Genomic DNA, 21,794 nt, shown 5'->3' on the forward strand with positions numbered 1-21,794 from the left:
CTGGAGAGAAGTCATGGACACTTATCGTGACACCGTATTTCGTGACACCTTTATTCGTGGACACCGTTATCGTGACACCGTTATCGTGAACCGTTGACGTGACACCTTTATCGTGACACCTTTATCTGACACCTTTACCGTGAACCTTTCCGTGACACCTTTAATCGTAACACCTTTCAGAACAAAGGTCCATTTAGAATACTTCTTACTTATCCAGAACTAAGGTAGAAAACATTTGTCCTATTTTAGTTCATTGCTCAACTTTAGGTTGCTAAAAGTGAGGTTCAAATGTGCCAAAAGTTTTTAGACTCAGTGAACTGTTTCAGTTAGATCACTCGACGTTTCAGTAGTATCAATTCAAGACGTTTCAGTAAGATTCAACTCGACGTTTCAGTTAGATCAAACTCAGACGTTTCAGTATAGATCAACTCAGACGTTTCAGTTAGATCAAACTCGACGTCAGTTAGATCAACTCAGACGTTTCAGTTAGATCAACTCAGACGTTTTCAGTTAGCATCAACTCAGAGGTTTCAGTCAGATCAATCAGAGGTTTCAGTCAGATCAACTCAGAGGTTTCAGTCAGATCAACTCAGGACTGTTTCAGTAGATTCCAAACTCAGCTGTTTCAGTTAGTCAACTCGGACTGTTTCAGTTAGATCCAACTCAGGACTTGTTTCAGTTGATCAACTCAACGTTTCAGTTAGATCAAGCTCAGACGTTTCATTAAAATCAACTCAGACGTTTCAGTAAGATCAACTCAGACGTTTCGTAGATCAAACGGCAGACGTTTCATAGTCAACTCAGCGTTTCAGTAAGATCAACTCGACGTTTTTCAGTAAGATGAACTCAGACGTTTCAGTAAGATCAACTCAGACGTTTCAGTACAATAGGATGTTTCATAGATCAATCAGACTGTTTTCAGTTAATGCAACATCAACTGTTTAAAGATTAGATCAACTCCAGACTGTTTAGTTAGATCAACTCAGACGTTTCGATTCAGAATCAACTCGACGTTTCAGTCAGATTCAACTCAGACGTTTTCAGTTCAGATCAACTCAGACGTTTCAGTATAGATCAACTCAGATGTTTCAGTTAGATCAACATCAGACGTTTCAGTTAGATCAACTCAGACTGATTTCAGTTAGATCAACTCAGACGTTCAGTAAGATGAAATTCACCATTAGTTGACAAGCCTGTTTCCCGTCCATGAACCCTTTTGGAATCAGTTGGCTTTGCTAGGATCTTCATAGCTACAAGAGAAGAAGATGGGAAGAGGAGGAAGAAAGAGAGGAAGACAGGACGGGGAAGAGAAGCATGTTGTTATGTGTTAACTAATACAGACAATAATGTGGTTCCTTAACAGTTGGTTTATAGACGTTCCTCACCGTTGTCGGAACTCTTCGGAACACGATGCGGTTGGGAGAGCCCTGTCTTGCAGAATACGGATCCCATTCCAGTAACCCCGTTACACCTCAACTGTTCCAGAACCCAGGTTAGCATCCAGCTTTCCCTGCCTACACCACACAGCAGGAAAGAATGAGGGAGAGAGAGATCAGAGGTGACTCAGAGAGAGGAGATGAATTGCATTGAAACAAGAAAATAGCTGTAGGTGGTTTTGAGGGCGAGGGGAGCATGATAGTTTGTCCTACCCTCTTTCTCGTGGTAGGGATGATTACAGCGTATGAAGTTTGGGCTGTGTGTGTCTCAGCGTGGTCATCAGGTTTGCCCAGGGCTCCTTGTAGAAGCTGGCCCACTGTCCTGAACATGCCCTTCTTAAGACTTGGTGGCGCTGAGGCCGAGCTCTCCGACATCTTAGATGGTTCTCCAGACCCACCACACCGGTCCACTGGAAACGAGAACAAAGGATTATCAGGAATCTCGGCGAGAAAGGCTAGGGGGGGGGGTGAGACGGGAGGAGAAGAGGAGAGATGAAAGAAGAGAGAAGGAGGGAGTAAGAACACAGGTGAAGACAAGAAGGAGGATGATACTGGAAGTAGATACTCTGAAAACTTGAAGTAACAGTAAGATGAGTGATAGCACATTCTACGATGGATCGAAGTGAATGGGGTATAGACAACAACATTTTTCATGAGTACAGTGAAAAGGTTGACATCTATATGGGAGTACAGTTAGAATCGATCATATGGGCATAGGACAACACATTTCTGACTGATGGGAGTACAGTATATGAATGGGTAGTAGACACACATTTCTTACTGATGGGAGTACAGGTAAGTGAATCGGGTAGTAGACAACACATTTCTACTGATGGGAGTACAGTAAAGTGAATGGGCAGTGACAACACATTTTCTAACTGATGGGAGGTACAGTTAAAGTGAATGGGCAGTTAGACAACACATTTCTACTGATGGAGTGGACAGTGAAGTGAATGTGGATAGTTAGACAACACATTTCTACTGAATGGGAGTATACAGTAACTGAATTGGTAGTAGACCAAACACATTTCTACTGATGGAGTACAGTTAACAGGATAAGGCAGTTAGACAACACATTTCTACTGATGGGAGTTACAAGTACAGTGAAGGTAGTAGACAACACATGTCTACTGGATGGAGTACAGTACAGTGAATGGGTAGTAGACACACATTTCTATGAGGAGTACGAAGTAAGTGAATGGCGTAGACAACACATTTCTACGATGGAGTACAGTAAGTGACATGGCAGTAGACAACAACATTTCTACTGATGGGAGTTACCAGTTAAGGAATGGGCAGTAGACAACACATTTCTACTGATGGGAGTACAGTAAAGGGATCATGGGGCAGTAGACACACATCTCTACTGATGGAGTACAGTTACAGTAGAATGGGCAGTAGACAACACATTTCTAATGATGGCGAGTACAGTTAAAGGGAATGGCACGTAGACTAACACATTTCTACTGGATGGAGTACAATAAAGTGAATGGCAGTAGACAACACATTTCACTTGATGGGTAGATACAGTACATGAGATGGCAGTAGACAAACATTTCTACTGATGGGAGTACAGTAACAGTGAATGGTAGTAGACAAACAACTATTCTAATGATTGGGATACCAGTACAGTGAATATGGCAGTAGACATACATCATTTCTACTGATGAGTACCAGTACAGTGAATGGGCAGTAGACAACAAATTTCTACTGATGGGAGAACAGTGACAGTGAATGGCAGTAGACACAGCATTTCTACTGATAGGGAGTACAGTACAGTGATGGTAGTAGTACAACACATTTCTACGACTGGGAGTACAGTAAAGGAATGAGGCAGTAGACAACAACTTTCTACTGATGGGAGTACAGTACAGTTGTAATGGGTACGGTGTTGCCTCCTAAATAGCACCCTATTCCTGATATACTATAGGCACTTACTTTTGACCAGAGTAGCATGGGGCCCTGATCTTAACGTAGTGCACCATTTTAGGGAACCAGGGTGGCATTTGGGGTACGCCTCCTGTGGCTCACCATCCTTCCAGAGGTCCTGTATGAAGAGGGTTGGATGAGTTGTTTGAGGAAGAACCCGTCACGTTGGTCATTCAGAGCGGTCATGTTCTTGGTCAGCCAATTGGCCCCGTTTGTAGTCACCTATATAACACAACCACTAACACAACCCTAAACATAACCACAACACAACACAACCACGAACACAACCACAAACAAAACCATAACTCACAACACAACCCATAACCACAACCAACCACAACCACAAAACACAACCATAACACAACCACAACATAACCTAACATAACCACAACCACATAACACATAACCAACACCATAACACAACCATAAACAACATAACACACCACAACACAACCACAAACCACAACCAACCACCACACACCCACAATCACAACCACAACACAACCACACACACACCCACATAACCATAACAACAACCAACACAATCACAAACACAACCGACAACACAACCACAACACAACCATAACACAACCACAATACACCACCAATACACCACAACATAACCATACATAACCACTTCAACTAAACCATTAACTAAAACGCATAACATAACCACAAACCATAACACAACCATATAACTACCTAACATTACCATAACAATACCATAACGATAACCATAACACAACCACACACACAACCAACACAACGCATACCACACCAACCCCACAACACAACACAACATGTGTGCGGGGCACGAGTCAGTGGGCCCCGTTGTAGTCCACCTATAACACAAACCACAATACAACCACAACACAACCATAACACAACCATAACACAACCATACACACGATGTTGTGAGGGGCCAGTTTCAGCATGGCCCCGTTGTAGTCCACCTATAACACAACCACCAATACAACCACAACACAACCACAACCATGTTTCTTAGCTCAGCCAGTTGGCCCCATTGTAGATCCACTATAACACAACCACAAACACAGACCACAAACACAACCCACAACACAACACAACCACGAACACAACACCAACACAACCGACAAATACAGCATATTACATTTTACATTTAAGTCATTTAGCTGTGACGCTCTATCCCAGAGCGACTTACAATTTGGAAAGTTCATACATATTCAATCCTGGTCCCCCCGCTGGGGAATGAACCCACAACCCTGGACGTTGCAAGCGCCATGCTCTACCACTTGAGCCACACGCGGACCCACAACCACAACCACAACACAAACACAACCATCGTCTCTCAGCCAGTTTCGGCCCGTTTGTAGTCACCTATAACACAACCACAATACAACCATACACACAACACAACACAACCACAACACAACCAGTTCTCTGTCAGCCAGTGGCCCGTTGTAGCTCCACCTTAACACAACCACACATAACCATAAACACACCACACACATAACCACAACACACCATTAACCAACCACAACATAACCATAACACAACCACAAAATAAACCACGAAACCACACACAACCTAACACAACCACAACCACAACACATCACAACAATGTTGTGGGGCCCAGTCAGCTTGGCCCATTGTAGTCCCTATAACACAATCCATAACACAACCACACAAACCACAACCACAACCCACGTTCTCCGTCAGTTCAGCTGGCCCCGTTGTAGTCACACTAAATAACACAACCTATAAACACAACCATAACACAAGCCACAAAACAACCACAACCACAAACCACTACACACCATGTTTCCGTCATCAGCTGGCCCCGATTGTAGTCCACCTATAAACACAACCACAACACAACCATAAACAACAACCACAACACAACCATCGTTCTGTAGTCAGCCAGTTGGCCCCATGTAGTCCACCTATAACCAACATAACACAACCATTAACACAACCACAACACAACCACAAACCACAACACAACATGTTCCGTCAGTCCAGCTGGCGTGCCTATACCACAACCAACACTATTTCAGCCGTGGCCTTGTAGAGTCTATCATTATTCATTCATACGTAGATCTCCCACATCGGTGGTAACGCATATAAACTCTAAGTAAATAATTATTCAACTGACAAGCTTTCCACTACGCCCATGATGGATTATATATCTCTTGAATTTGCATGCACGCGCTCAGACAGAATAGTATAGATGTCTAAACACTCCCGTCCCTAGGAAAGTTCATAGACCGGAACTCTTCGACAGAATGTTTAATCCCTACCGGGCGTGTAGAACTATTCAATCGAAATAGTATTCATCTCACCATCCCCTGATTCGACTTTCCTAGATATATATCTCATGCGCTGGGCGTAGAGAGTGAACGAATCTATTCAGACAGAAAATATATAATCTACATCTCACCGGCTTGGCGGTGGTAGTGAGAACTCTTCAGATACAGAAATAATATAATTAATTCTCTTCTCACCTGTCCAGGTTTGCCCGTCGCTTAAGTGGAGAAGCTCTTCCATGGGACAGAATATATATCATGCAATCTCGACTCACCCTGTTGCTAGGTTCGTGTGGAGTCTTTCAACAGATTAGTAAGATCTCATCCCTGCCGGCGTAGTGAAAGCTTGCGAAAGAATCACCCCGGCCGTAGTGTGAGAACTTCTTCAGACAGAAATAGTACTAATCTACTCACCCTCGCCGGGTTCGTGAAGAAACGCTTCGACGATAGTATAATCTACTACCCTCCGCGTTGAGTTTAGACAGAAAATATATAATCTCATCTCACCCTGCGGGATGAGAAACTCTAGACAATAAGAACCCCTCGCGTAGTAGCTTGAGAAATAAATTCACTCACTGCTGCTAGACGACTTCAGACAGGAATATATAATTCTCATCTCAACCCTGCCGGCGTTAGTGAGAGAAACTTTTCAGACAGAATATATTTAACTCTCACTCACCCTGCCAGCGTGTGTGAAACACTCTTTCAGACAGAAATATTATAATCTAAATCCACCCTGCCGGCGTAGTGGAGAACTCTTCAGACAGAAATATATAACTGCATCTCCACCCTTGCCGCGTAGTGGGAGAACTCTTCAGACAGAAATATATAATTCTCATCTCACGCCTGCCGGCGTAGGGAGAACTCTTCAGACAGAAATAATATAAATCTAATCTCACCTGCTGGCGTAGTGGAGAACTCTTCAGACAGAAATATATAATCTAATCGTCACCCTGCCGGCTTAGTGGGAAACTCTTAGACAGAAAGGATATTAATCTCATCACCCTTGCTGGCGTAGTGAAACTCTTCAAGACAGAAATATATTAATCTCATCTCACCCTGCTGGCGTGAGTGGAAGAACTCTTCAGACAGAAAATATATAATTCTCATCTCACCCTTGCCGGCCTAGTGGAGAAAGAACTCTTCAGACAGAAGTATATATATCTAATCTCACCCCTGCTGTCGTAGTGGAGAAATCTTCGACAGAAATATATAATCTAATCTCACCCTGCCGGCGTGGTGTGAGAACTCTTCAGGACAGAAATTATATAGCTAATCTCCACCCTGCTGGCGTAGTGGAGAACTCTTCAGACAGAAATATTATAATCTCATCTCACCCTTGCCGGCGTAGTGGAGAACTCTTCAGACAGAAATATTATAATCTCATGCTCACCCTTGCCGGCGTAGTGGAGAACTCTTCAGACAGAAATATATAATCTAATCTCACCTTGCCTGCCGTAGTGGAGAACTCTTTCAGACAGAAATATATAATCTCATCTCACCCTGCTGCGCGTAGTGGAGAACTCTTCAGACGAAATATATAATATCTCATCTCACCCCTGCCGCTGCGTAGTGGAGAACTCTTTCAGACAGAAATATAATCAATCTCACCCTGCCGCGTAGTTGGAGAAGCTCTTCAGACAGAAAATATATACTCACTCACCCTGCTGGCGTGATGGGAAGAACTTCTTTCAGACAGAAATATTATAATCTTCATCTCACACCTGCCGGCGTAGTTGGAAACTCTTCAGACAGAAAATACTTATCTAATCTCACCTGCCCGGCAGTGTGAAATCTTTCAGACAGAAATATATCATTCATTCTCACCCTGCCGGCGTTAATGGAAGAACTCTTCAGCAGAAATATATAATCTCATCTCACCCTGCCGGGGCTAGGGAGAACTCTTTCAGACGAAATATATAATCTCATCCTTCACCCTGCCGGCGTAGTGGAGAACTCTTCCAGACAATAATATATATAATCTCATCTCACCCTCCCGGCGTAGTGGAGGAAAACTCTTCAGACATAAATATATATTCAATCTCACCCTGCCGGCGCGTAGTGGAGAACTCTTCAGACCAGAAATATATAATCTCATCTCACCCTGCCGGCGTAGTGGAGGAACTCTCAGACAGAAATATATAATCTAATCTCACCCTGCTGCGTAGTGGAGAACTCTTCAGACAGAAATATATAATCTAATTCGCACCCGCCGGGCGTTAAGTGGAGGAACTCTTCAGGACAGAATAGTATAATCTATGCTTCACCCTGCTGGGCGTAGTGGAGAACTCTTCAGACAGAAAATATATAATTCTCATCACCCTGCCGGCGTATAGTGTGGAGAACTCTTTCAGACAGAAATATATCATCTAATCTCACCCTGCCGGCTAGTGGAGAACTCTTCAGACAGAAATATATAATCTAATCTCACCCTCCCGGCCTAGTGGAGAACTCTTCAGACAGAAATATATATCTAATCTCACCTGCCGGCGTAGTGGAGAACTCTTCAGACAGAAATATATAATCTCATCTCACCCTGCCGGCGTAGTGGAGAACTCTTCAGACAGAATATATAATCTCACTCACCTGCTGGCGTAGTGGAGAACTCTTCAGACAGAAAAATATTAATCTCATCTCACCCTGCCGCGTAGTGAGAAACTCTTCAGACATAAATATATAATCTCATCTCACCCTGCCGGGGTAGTGGGAAACTCTTCAGACAGAAATAATATATCTAATCTCACCCTGCTGGCGTGGTGGAAGAACTCTTCAGACAGAAATATATAATCTCATCTCACCCTGCCGGCGTAGTGGAGAACTCTTCAGACAGAAATATATAATCTCATCTCACCCTGCTGGCGTAGTGGAGAAACTCTCAGACAGAATATATAATTCTCATCTCACTCTGCGGCGTAGTGGGAAACTCTTCAGGACAGACAATATATAATTAAATTCTCACCCCTGCCGGATGTAGTGGAGAATATCTTCAGACAGAAATATTAATCTAATCTCACTTGCCGACGTAGTGGAGAACTCTTCAGACAGAAATAATTAATCTCATCTCACTTGCCGGCGTAGTGGAGAACTCTTCAGACAGAAATATATAATCTAATCTCACCTTGCCGGGGTAGTGGAGAATCTTCAGACAGAAATATTAATCTACATCTCACCTTGCCGGCGTAGTGGAGAACATCTTCAAGACAGAAATATATAATCCATCTCCACCTTGCCGGCGTTAGTGAAGACAGAGAAGCAGTCTTGTCTTGAGTGATTGGGTTGGAGAACTTTGCAGTGGACGTGTGTGTGTTCATCAGGCTTCTCGAACGGAAGGACAGTCTTGTGCTTTAGGGAAACCAGCAACTCCTCAGTCCAACAGAGCCAAGATACCTAGGATTGTCTAGAGGGGGGGGGCGGGGGTCAGCTTTTAGGGAACCCAAAAAAAAAAAAGGGGCCAGCTCCTCATCCAACAGAGTCCAAAGATACCTGGAGGATTGTTCTTAGAGGGGGGGGAGGTGGGGGGGTCGAGCTTTAGGGAACCAGCACCAATCCGATGTGTTGCACTGCTGTAGGTCCAATGTGTACCGTATGTGTTGTGTCTCTGTATGTTGTTGGTGTCTCTGGTGTGTGGTATGGTGTGTGTGTGTTACCGGTCTCTCGATGAGCTCTATGCAGGGCTGCAGGTCCAGTGTGTATGTGTGTGCTCTGTTGTGTGTGTGTGTGTGTGTTTACCGGTCTTCTCGATTAGCTCTATGCAGGGCTGCAGGTCCAGTGTGTATGGTGTGATCTCTGTGTGTGTGTGTGTGTGTTACGTCTCTCGATAGCTCTATCAGGCTGCAGGTCCAGGCGAATCTATTGAAGGCCCAGTCGATGTCCCTCTCTCTTGTACTCCGTCCTGCGTCCAGAGATGAACATGTTGGTTGTACAGCTGCTGCAGAGACTCGTTGGTGTAGTGATGCACAGCTGCTCAACGAGAGTTGTCCTGAGGAGAAGTACATAGTGGATTTACAACAGAGCTACAGTTACCGTGTTAGTCCTGAGGGAAGAGTACATAGTGGGTTTTACACAGAGCTAGTTCCTGAGAGAAGGTACATTAGTGGTTTACACAGAGCTAGTGTTCCTGAGGAGAAGTTAACTTAGTGTTTACACCAGAGCTAGTCCTGGGAGAGGTACATGAGTGGTTTACACAAGAGCTAGTTCCTGAGGAGAAGTTACTTAGTGGTTTACACAGAGCTAGTTCCTGAGGAGAAGGTACATAGTGTTTACACAGAGATAGTTCCTGAGGAGAAGTTACTTAGTTGGTTTACACAGAGCTAGTTCCTGAGGAGAAGGTACATAGTGGTTACAACAGGAGATAAGTACCTGGTGTAGTCCTGTGGAGAAGGTACATAGTGGTTTACACAGAATACAGTCCGTGGTTAGTTCCTGTGGAGAAGGTACATAGTGGTTTACCACGAGATACAGTACGTGATAGTCCCTGAGGAGAAGGTACATAGTGGTTTACACAGAGCTACAGTACCGTGGTAGTCCCTGAGGAGAAGGTACATAGTGGTTTACACAAGATACAGTACCGTTGTAGTTCTGAGGAGAAGGTACTAGTGGTTTACACAGAGATACAGTACCGTGGTAGTCCCTGAGGAGGGGAGATGGGAGAGATGGATGTGAACATAGAGGTACTGCTCACGTCATAGTCCTGAACATCAGGTCTGAATCCCAAATGACATCTTATTCCCTATTTAGTGCACTACTTTGACCAAGGCCTGTAGGGGGTGTTTTAATGGTTGGATAATAGTAATCATAGTAGMAAATGTTCTGGGGGAAATGTCCCTTTTGGGAMGTAGATGTGGCTCCCAAATCGCTACGTCTACCCATTTTAAATGGTTTAAATGTCAGTCATTTAGCAGATGCTCGTATCCAGAGTGAATTAKAGTTGTGGGTGCAGCATTTTCTTTTACCGGTCCTCCATGGGAATCGAACCCACAACCTTGGCGTTGCAATGCMCCATGAGCTACCAACTGGCCTCACGGGACCCCTGCTGAATTCCTTTCTCTGTCAACTTAAAGACTCCTCAATCTCACCTCYAAGATTTCGAAGCCAGCGATGTCTAGGATCCCCAGGAATGATGCTCCTTTACGTTTGGCCTTATCCAGAGTCTTATTCACCCGAGCCAGGATCCACCTGAACAACCGCTCATACATGGCCTTCGCTAGGGCCTCGATGGCAAAGTCAGCCTGGGGGAGGGGGAGGGGGAGGGGGAGAGGGAGATGGAGAGAGAGATGGAGAGAGATAGACAGTGAGTGTGTGAACCGTCATCTTGTCTGCCTCCACGTAAAGCCCTGTCTCTGACTAAAGCTTCCTCTAGAGAAGGGCTATGTACTATAACTACTTATGCTTCAGATACATTATATGTTGCCAGCTCTCTGTTGAAAATAAGATTCAACTTTTAACTGAACATGTGAGAGGAAGGTATTGTACAATTAAGTTGAATCTAGAATAGAATAGAGTAGAATACAATAGACTAGAGAATAATAAAATAGAGTAGAGTAGAATACAATAGACTAGAGAATAATAAAATAGAGTAGAATAGAATTGTGTAGAGTTGAATAGAACATAGTAAAATAGGGTAGAACATAATAGAACAGAATAGAGTAGAGTAGAATACAATAGACCAGAGAATAATAAAATAGAGAAGAGTAGAATAGAGTTGAGTAGAATACAGTAGAGTTGAATAGAGTAGAGTAGAATATAATAGATTCGAGTTGAATAGAGTAGAGTAGAGATAAATAGAGTAGATTAGAATAGAGTAGAATAGAATTGTGTAGAGTTGAATAGAACAGAGTAAAATAGTAGAGTTGAATAGAACAGGAGTGTAAAATAGGGTAGAACATAATAGAACAGAATAGAGTAGAGTAAGAATAGAGTAGGTGATAATAGAGTAGAATATAGTAGAGAAGAATTGAGTAGAACATAATAGAGTTGATTAAGAGAAGAAAGGAGTTTAATAGATGGAGCAGTGTATAGTTGAATAAAACAGAATAGAGTAGAATAGAATAACAGAATAAAGTAGAGTAGAATAGAGTACAATATAATAGAGTAGAACATAATAGAATTAGAGTAGATTAGAGCAGTGTATAGGTGAATAAAACAGACTTAGAGTAGGAATAACAGAATAAAGTAGCGTAGAATATAATAAGAATAGGAGTAGATTAGAGCAGTGTATAGGGTTGAGATAAAACAACTAGAGTTAGAATAACAGAATAAGTAGAGTAAGAATAGAGTAGATTAGAGCAGTTGTATAGGTAATAAAACAGACTTAGAGTAGAATAAATAACAGAATAAGTAGAGTAGAATACGAAGTACAATAGATAGAGTAGAACATAAATATGAAATAGAGTAGATTAAGGCAGTGTATAGTACTTGCATAAACACAGAATAGAGTATGGAATATATACAGAATAAAGTAGAGTAGTAAAGAGTTACAATAGAATAGAGACGATAATAGAATAGAGTAGATTTAGAGGGCAGTGTATAGTTGAAATAAAACAGAATAGAGTAGGAATGAATAAGCAGAATTAAGTAGAGTGAATTAGAGGAATAGAGTAGATTAGAGCAGTGTATAGTTGAATAAAACAGAATAGAGTAGAATAGAATATAACAGAATAAAGTAGAGTATAATAGAGTAGAATAGAATAGCGTAGAACATAATAGAATGGAGTCGAACAGAGTTGAATAGAGTAGAGTTGAATAGAATAGAGTAGAGTAGAATAGAGTAGAGTTGAATAGAATAGAGTAGAGTTGAATAGAATAGAGTAGATTATAGTAGTTTAGAGTTGAATAGAGTAGAGTTGAATGGAATAGAATCGGGTAGATTATAGTAGTTTAGAGTTGAATAGAGTAGAATGGAATAGAATCGGGTAGATTAGAGTAGTTTAGAGTTGAATATAATAAAGTAAAATAGAATAGAGTAGAATATAGTAGAGTTGAATAGAATAGAGTAAAATATAACAAAGTAGAACTGAGTAGAATAGAATAAAGTAGAATTGAATATAATAGAGTAGAGCATAGTAGAATAGAGTAGAATATAAGATAGTAGAATAGAGTAGAGTTTAATAGAATAAAGTAGAATAGAGTTGAATAGGGTATAATATAATAGAACAGAAAAGGGTAGAATAGAATGAAGTAGAATAGAACAGAATATAGTAGCATAGAATAGAGTAATACAATAGAATAGAGTGGAATACGGTAGAATACAGTAGAACACAGTAGAATAGAGTAGAATAGAGCAGAATAGAGCAGAATAGAATATAGTAAAGTAGAATTGAGTAGAGTAGAATAAAGTAGAGTTGAATAGAATGGAGTAGAACAGGGTATTTTGTGTAGTGTAGAGTTGAATAGAACAGAATAGAGTAGAACAGAGTAGAATTGAACATAGAGTAGAATAGAGTAGAGTTGAGTAGAGTTTAATAGAATAGAGTAAAATATAACAAAGTAGAACCGAGTAGAATATAATAAAGTAGAATTTAATATAATAGAGTAGAGCAGAGTAGAATAGAGTAGAATAGAAGATAGTAGAATAGAGTAGAGACGAATAGAATAAAGTAAAATATAACAAAGTAGAACCTAATAGAATATACTATAAGATAGTAGAATAAAGTAAAATAGAAGATAGTAGAATAGAAAATAGTAGAATATAAGATAGTAGAATAGAGTAGAATAAAGTAGAATAGAATATAGTAGAATATAATGTAGTGGAATAGAGTGGAATAGAAGATAGTAGAATAGAAAATAGTAGAATATAGTAGAATAGAAAATAGTAGAATATAGTAGAATAGAATATAGTAGAATAGAGTAAAATATAAGATAATAGAATGGAGTAGAACAGAGCAGAGCAGAATATAATAGAGTCAAATAGAATAGAGTAGAATAGAATACAACTTAATAGAGTAGAATAGAGAACAATAGAGTAGAATATAATAGAGTACAATAGAAACGAGTATAATAGAATAGAGTAGAACAAAACATAATAGAGTAGAATAGATTAGAATAAAGTAGAGTGGACTAGAGTAGAGTAGAGTAGAGTACAATAGAATAGAGTAGAATAGAACATAATAGAATAGATTAGAATAAAGTAGAGCGGACTAGAGTAGAGTAGAGTAGAGTACAATAGAATAGAACATAATAGAATAGATTAGAATAAAGTAGAGTGGACTAGAGTAGAGTAGAATACAATAGAATAGAGTAGAAGAGTACCTGTTCCTTGGTCTGAGCCTTCTGCACCACCTCTCTGCCCACCTTGATACGGGGGGTGAGGACGGAACGGGTGAAGTCTGTCACGTTGATACCCTGCAGGTGGCACACTTTCTGAGCCACTGAAGAGAGAGAGAGAGAGAGAGAAGAGAAGGGGAGGAAGACAGAGAGAGAGAGAGAGAGAGAAGAGAAGGGGAGGAAGAGAGAGAAGAGAAGGGGAGGAAGAGAGAGAGATTAGTCGTACTGTATGTTACCTGCTGTCTTTCTTACCTGTGTTAGTGGTATGTTACCTGCTGTCTTTCTTACCTGTGTTAGTGGTATGTCACCTGCCTGTCTTTCACTTCCCCTGTGTAGTGGTATGTCAACCTGCCTGTCCTTCTTACCTGGTTACGTGTTGTCATCTGTTCTTACCCTGTGATGTTTTACCTGCTGTCTTTCTGACCTGTGTTAGTGGCTGTGTTCCTACTCTGTCTTTCTTAACACCTGTGTTAGTGGTCGTGGCTTACTGTTAGGACTGCCTGCCTGTCTTTCTTACCTGTGTTTATGTGTATGTTACTGCATGTCTTCTTAACCTGTGTTAGTGGTATTTGTTCTTCACCAAGATGGTGACCTACGGTCTTTCTTTAAACCTGGTAGTGTTATGTCGCGTCTTCTACTGTTATCGTATGTTCGTGCTGCTTTCTACCTGGTGTCTAGTGGTATTTACCCTGCTGTCTTTCTTTACCTGTGTTAAGTGTATGTTGACCTGCTTGTCTTTCTTACCTGTGTTAGTGTGATACTCATGTTGTCATTTCTTACCTGATGTTAGTGGTGATGTATACCTCTGTCTTTCTACCATGTGTTAGTGGTAAGTTTCCTGCTTGTCTTCTTACCTGTGGTTAGTGGTATGTTTCCACTGTTCGTCTTCTTACCTGTGTTATGGTATGTCTACCCTGCTGTCTTTCTTACCGTGTTAGTGGTATGTCACCCTGCTGTCTTCTCTTCCTCTGTTTGGTTAGTGGTATGGTACCTGCCTGCTTTCTTACCGTGTTAGTGGTATTAAGTACCTGCTGTCTTCTTACCTGCTGTTAGTTGGTATTACCGTTGTCCTTCATCCTGTGTTAGTGGGTATTGTCCCTGCTGTCGTTCTTACCTGAATCTTAGTGGTATTCACCTGCCTGTCTTTCTTGACCGTCTGGTTAGTGGTATGCTTACCTGCTGTTCTTCTTACCTGTGTTACGTGGTATGTTACCTGCTGTCTTTCCTTACCTGTGTTAGTGGTATGTCCTTAACCTGCTGTCATTTCTTACCTGTGTTAGTGGTATGTTACCTCGCTGTCTTTCTTACCTGTGTTAGTGGTATGTCACCTGCTGTTCTTTCTTACCTGTGTGTTAGTGGTATACCTGCTGTCTTTCTTACCTATGTTAGTGGTATTTTACCTGCTGTCTTATCTTACCTGGTGTTAGTGGTATGTACCTGCTGTCTTTCTTAGCCTGTGTTAGTGTATGTCACCTGCTGTCTTTCTTACCTGTTTGTGGTATGTTAACCTGCTGTCTTTCTATACTGTATGTGTCTTTGCTTACCTGTGTTAGTGGTATGTTACCTATTGTCTTTCTTACCTGTGCTTTCTCCTGTGTATCTGTGCTAAATGTAAACTGTATTCTCAAGCTTGCGTTACTGTGAACAACTCTGTTGTACCTGTGTTGCTCCTACCTGTGTGATGTCATGTCCCATCTGTGTGTTTGCTCCTACCTGTGTGATGTCATGTCTCACCTGTGTGTTACTACCTTGTGTGATGTATGTCTCACTGCTGTTGCTCCTACCCTGTGTGATTTCATGTCTCACCTGTGCTGCTACTACCTGTGTGATGTCATGTCTCACCTGTGTTGCTCCTACCTGTGTGATGTCATGTCCCACCTTGTGTTGCTCCTACCTGTTGATTTCATGTCTCACCTGTGTGGTTACTACCTGTGTGATGTCATGTCACACCTGTGTTCTTACTACCCTTGTGATGTCATGTCTCACATGTGCTGCTACTACCTGTGTGATGTCATGTCTCCCATGTGCTTGCTACTACCTGTGTGATGTCATGTATCACCTGTGTTGTCGGGCATGGTGCCTGCTCATTGTCCCTCTCCTTGTTGAAACTTAATGTTCCCAGCTGGAGCACAGTGGAGACCACCTTCATCAATGCCTAGAGTGAGGAGAGGAGCGACGGGATGAGAAGGAGAGGTGGGAGGAGAGAGAGAGAAGACAATCACTGAGAGAGACAGCAGAAAGAGAGACAGACCCTACCCCTACCTATCCCTCGTCCTCAAGAGAAAATAGAGAGAGAGAGAATGACAGAGGGACACAGAAAGACAAAGTGAGGTGGAGAAAAGAGAATGAAAGACTAAAAGCCAGACAGCCTGCCTCTTCCTCTAGTATCTATCCTCTGGTCCTCAGAGACAGCCCTCCCTTTCCCTCTAGTATCTATCCCCTGGTCCTCAGAGACAGCCCTCCCTTCCCTCCAGTATCCTGTCCTCTCATCCTCAGAGACAGCCTCCCCTTCCCTCAGTACCTGTCCTCTCTCATCCTCAGAGACAGCCCTCCCCTTCCTCCAGTACCTGTCCTCTCTGTCCTCAGAGACAGCCCTCCCCTCCCTCCAGTACCTGTCCTCTCGTCCTCAGAGACAGCCCTCCCCTCCAGTACCTGTCCTCACTTCGTCCTCAGAGAACAGCCTCCCCTCCAGTACCTGTCTCTCGTCCTCAGACAGCCCTCCCCCTCCCTCCACTACCTGTCCTCTCGTCCTCAGAGACAGCGCCTCCTCCCTCCAAGTACCTGTCCTTTCGTCCTCAGAAGACAGCCCCCCCCTCCCTCCAGTACCTGTCCTCTGCCTCCAGGACAGCCCTCCCCTCCCTCCAGTACCTGTCCTCTCATCCTCAGAGACAACCCTCCCCTTCCTCCAGTACCTGTCCCTTTCGTCCTCAGAGACAGCCCTCCCCTCCTCCAGTACCTGTCCTCTGTCCTCAGAGACAGCCCTCCCCTCCCTCCAGTACCTGTCTCTGGTCCTCAGAGACAAGCCCTCCCCTCCCTCCAAGTACCTGTCCTCTCATCCTCAGAGACAGCCCTCCCCTCCCTCCAGTACCTGTCCTCTCATCCTCAGAGACAGCCCTCCCCTTCCTCCAGTACCTGTCCTCTCGTCCTCAGAGACAGCCCTCCCCTCCATCCGTACCTGTCCTCTCATCCTCAGAGACAGCCCTCCTCTACTCCCAGTACCTGTCCTCTCGTCCTCAGAGACAGCCCTCCCCTTCCTCCAGTACCTGTCCTCAGAGACAGCCCTCCCCTCCCTCCAGTACCTGTCCTCTCGTCTCAGAGGACAGCCCTCCCTCCATCCAGTACCTGTCCTCTCATCCTCAGAGACAGCCCTCCCCTCCCTCCAGTACCTGTCCTCGATCCGCCTCAGAGAAACCCATGATCTCCATGGCCTCCAGTGTTTCTATGAACATCTGATCATCTTCCTGACCAGGCACCTCCACGTGACCCGCCACCAGGAACCGGTAGGCCCCGAAATCCTCCAGTAACAGCTCCTCTATACAGGGACAGACAGAAGAGGAGGAGCTGTATGGTTTATACACTATGTAATTAAACAATTAGGCCTGAGGAGGTGTGGCATATGACCAATATACCGCGGCTAAGGGTTGTTCTTAGGCACAATGCAACATGGAGTGCCTGGACACAGCCCTTAGCCGTGGTATATTGGCCATATATCACAAACCTCCGAGGTGCCTTATTACTATTATAAACTGGTTACCAATGTAATTACATGTTTTGTCATACTGTAACGGCTGTCGTAGTCGTTCTCCTCCTCAGACGAGGAGGAGCATGGATCGGACCAAGATGCAGAGTAATTAGTGTTCATTATTTAATGAAAAATCAACAAAGCACTTCAAAATACAAAACCAACAAACGTGACAAACCCGAAACAGTCCTGTGTGGCCCAAACACAGTCACAGGAACAAACACCCACAAAACACAAGTGAAACCCAGGCTGCCTAAGTATGATTCTCAATCAGGGACAACGATTGACAGCTGTCTCTGATTGAGAATCATACCAGGCCGAACACCAAATCCCAACATAGAAAATCAACCATAGACCAACCCACCCAACTCACGCCCTGACCAACTAAAATAAATACAAGACAAAGGAAAACAGGTCAGGAACGTGACACATACCCGTGGTATACAGTCTGATATTCCATGACTGTCAGCCAATCAGCATTCAGGGCTCGAGCCACCCAGTTTATAATATTTATTATAAACCAGGTAGTTTGTGTCCTGGATGCTGATTGGCTAAAAGCTATGGTATATCAGACATTACAAACTGGGTGGGTCGAGCCATGAATGCTGATTGGCTGACAGCCGTGGTATATCAGACCGTATACCACGGGTATGACAAAACATGTATTTTTACTACTCTAATTATGTTGGCAACCAGTTTATAACAGCAATAAGACACACTGAGTATACACAACTCTTTCCATGACATAGACTGACCAGATGAATCCAGGTGAAAGATATGATCCCCTTATTGATGACACTTGTTAAATCCACTTCAATCAGTGTGATGATGAAGGGGAGGAGACAGGTTAAAGAAGGATTTTTAAGCCTTGAGACAATTGAGGCATGGATTGTGTTTGTGTGCCATTCAGAGGATGAATGGGAAAGACAAAAGATTTAAGTGCCTTTGAACGGGGTATGGTAGTAGGTGCCAGGCGCACCGGTTTGTGTCAAGAACTGCAACGCTGCTGGGTTTTTCACGCTCAACAGTTTCCTGTGTGTATCAAGAATGGTCCACCACCCAAAGGACATCCAGTCAACTGGACACCACTGTGGGAAGTATTGGAGTCAACATTGGCCAGCATCCCTGTGGAACGTTTTCGACACCTTGTAGAGTCCATGCCCTGATGAATTGAGGCTGTTCTGAGGGCAAAATGAGGTGTTGGGTTCAACTCAATATTAGGAAGGTGTTCTTAATGTTTTGTACACTCAGTGTTTACTGCTACCAGTAAACGAAACACACTGAAACCCCCCTGCAACAGCTTCTCTATATAGAGACAGGAAGTCGTTTCAGACCTGTCCTTTAAATCAGCATAACTATCTAGGACAGGGGTGGGCCGACCCAGAATCTTTGAAATCCCGATGTGGCCCTCGAGACAAAATGATTGCCAACCCCTGATTTAGGAGAAACGACCAATCCTGGCCTGTCCATCCGTCAATCTCCTCACCCTTTAGTTGGTCCTTCGCGCCGGCCACCATGTAGTAAAAGATATGGAAGGCCTGTCCATCTATCTATCTCCACATGGTGGGCCGGAGCGAAGGACCAACTAAAGGGTTGAGGAGAATAGATAGATGGACAGGCCTTCCATATCTTTTACTACATGGTGGCCGGAGCGAAAGGACAACTAAAGGGTGAGGAGATAGATAGATGGACAAGGCTTCCATATCTTTTAACTACATGGGTGGCCGGAGCGAAGGGACCAACTAAAGGGTGAGGAGAGATATGATAGATGGACAGGCCTTCCATATCTTTTACTACATGGTGGCCGGAGCGAAGGACCAACTAAAGGGTGGAGATAGATAGATGGACAGGCCTTCCATATCTTTTACTACATGGTGGCCGGCGCGAAGGACCAACTAAGAGGTGAGGAGGATAGATAGATGGACAGGCCTTCCATATCTTTTACTACATGGTGGCCGGCGCGAAGGACCAACTAAAGGGTGAGGAGATAGATAGATTGATGGACAGGCCTTCCATATCTTTTACTACATGGTGGCCGGAGCGAAGGACCAACTAAAGGGTGAGCGAGATAGATAGATGGACAGGCTCCATATCTTTTACTACATGGTGGCCGGAGCAAGGACAACTAAAGGGTGGGAGATAGATAGAATGGACAGGCCTTCCATATCTTTTACTACATGGTGGCCGGAGCGAAGGACCAACTAAAGGTGGGAGATAGATAGATGGACAGGCCTTCCATATCTTTTACTACATGGTGGCCGGAGCGAAGGACCAACTAAAGGGTGAGGAGATAGATAGATGGACAGGCCTTCCATATCTTTTACTACATTGGTGGCCGGCGCGAGGGACCAACTAAAGGGTGAGGAGATAGATAGATGACAGGCCTTCCATATCTTTTACTACATGGTGGCCGGCGCGAAGGACCAACTAAAGGGTGTGAGGAGATAGATAGATGGACAGGCCTTCCATATCTTTTTACTACATGGTGGCCGGCGCGAAGGACCAACTAAAGGGTGAGGAGATAGATAGATGGGACAGGCCTGCCATATCTTTTACTACATGGTGGCCGGAGCGAAGGACCAACTAAAGGGTGAGGAGATAGATAGATGGACAGGCCTTCCATATCTTTTACTACATGGTGGCCGGAGCGAAGGACGCACACTAAAGAGTGCGGAGATAGATAGTGGACAGGCTTCCATATCTTTTACTACATGGTGGCCGGAGCGAAGGACCAACTAAAGGGTGAGGGAGATAAGATAGATGGACAGCCTTCCATATCTTTTACTACATGGTGGCCGGCGCGAAGGACCAACTAAGGGTGAGAGATAGATAGATGGACAGGCCTTCCATATCTTTTACTACATGTGGCCGGAGCCAAGGACCAACTAAAGGTGAAGGAGAATAGATAGATGGACAGGCCTTCCATATTTTTTACTACATGGTGGCCGGCGCGAAGGACCAACTAAAGGGTGAGGAGATAGATAGATTGGAAGGCCTTCCATATCTTTTACTACATGGTGGCCGGCGCGAAGGACCAACTAAAGGGTGAGGAAGATAGATGATGACAGGCTTCACGTCGTTTTACTACATGTGGGCCGGAGCGAGGACCAACTAAAGGGTGAGGAGATAGATAGGTATGGAACGGCCTTCCATATCTTTTACTACATGGTGGCCGGCGCCAAGGACCAACTAAAGGGTGAGGAGATAGATAGATGGACAGGCCTTCCATATCTTTTACTACATGGTGGCCGGAGCGCAAGGACCAACTAAAGGGTGAGGAGATTAGATAGATGGACAGCGCATTCCATATCTTTTACTACATGGTGGCCGGCGCGAAGGACCAACTTAAGGGTGAGGAGATAGATAGATGGACAGGCCTTCCATATCTTTTACTACATGGTGGCCGGAGCCAAGGACCAACTAAAGGGTGAGGAGATAGATAGATGGACAGGCCTTCCATATCTTTTACTACATGGTGGCCGGCGCAAGGACCAACTAAAGGGTGAGGAGATAGATAGATGGACAGGCCTTCCATATTCTTTTACTACATGGTGGCCGGAGCCAAGGACCAACTAAAGGGTGTGAGGAGATAATAGATGGACAGGCCTTCCATATCTTTTACTACATGGTGGCCGGCGAAGGACCAATAAAGGGTGAGGAGATAGATGATGGACAGGCCTTCCATATCTTTTCTACATGGTGGCCGGCCGGAAGGACCAACTAAAGGGTGAGGAGATAGATAGATGGACAGGCCTTCCATATCTTTTACACATGGTGGCCGGAGCGAGGACCAACTAAAGGGTGAGGAGATAGATGATAGATGGAATGACGGATGACAGGCCAGGATTGGTCGTTTCTCCTAAATCAGGGGTCGGAATCATTTTGTCTCGAGGGCCACATCGGGATTTCAAAGATTCTGGGTCGGGCCCACCCTGTCCTAGATAGTTATGCTGATTTAAAGGACAGGTCTGAAACGACTTCCTGTCTCTATATAGAGAAGCTGTTGCAGGGGGGTTCAGTGTGTTTCGTTTACTGGTGACAGTAAACACTGAGTGTACAAAACATTAAGAACACCTTCCTAATATCGAGTTGAACCCAACACTCATTTTGCCCTCAGAACAGCCTCAATTCGTGTGT

The 21,794-nt window shown here is 43.7% G+C and overlaps 1 pseudogene; it reads right to left on the bottom strand.

Moving 5' to 3' along the window:
• LOC112077721 (myosin-11-like) overlaps positions 1–21,794 on the bottom strand; it is a 78,208-nt pseudogene that overhangs the window by 17,065 nt on the left and 39,349 nt on the right.

This window comes from Salvelinus sp. IW2-2015, unplaced genomic scaffold (assembly GCF_002910315.2).
Source record: "Salvelinus sp. IW2-2015 unplaced genomic scaffold, ASM291031v2 Un_scaffold4864, whole genome shotgun sequence".
In the NCBI taxonomy this organism is placed as follows: Eukaryota; Metazoa; Chordata; class Actinopteri; order Salmoniformes; family Salmonidae; genus Salvelinus; species Salvelinus sp. IW2-2015.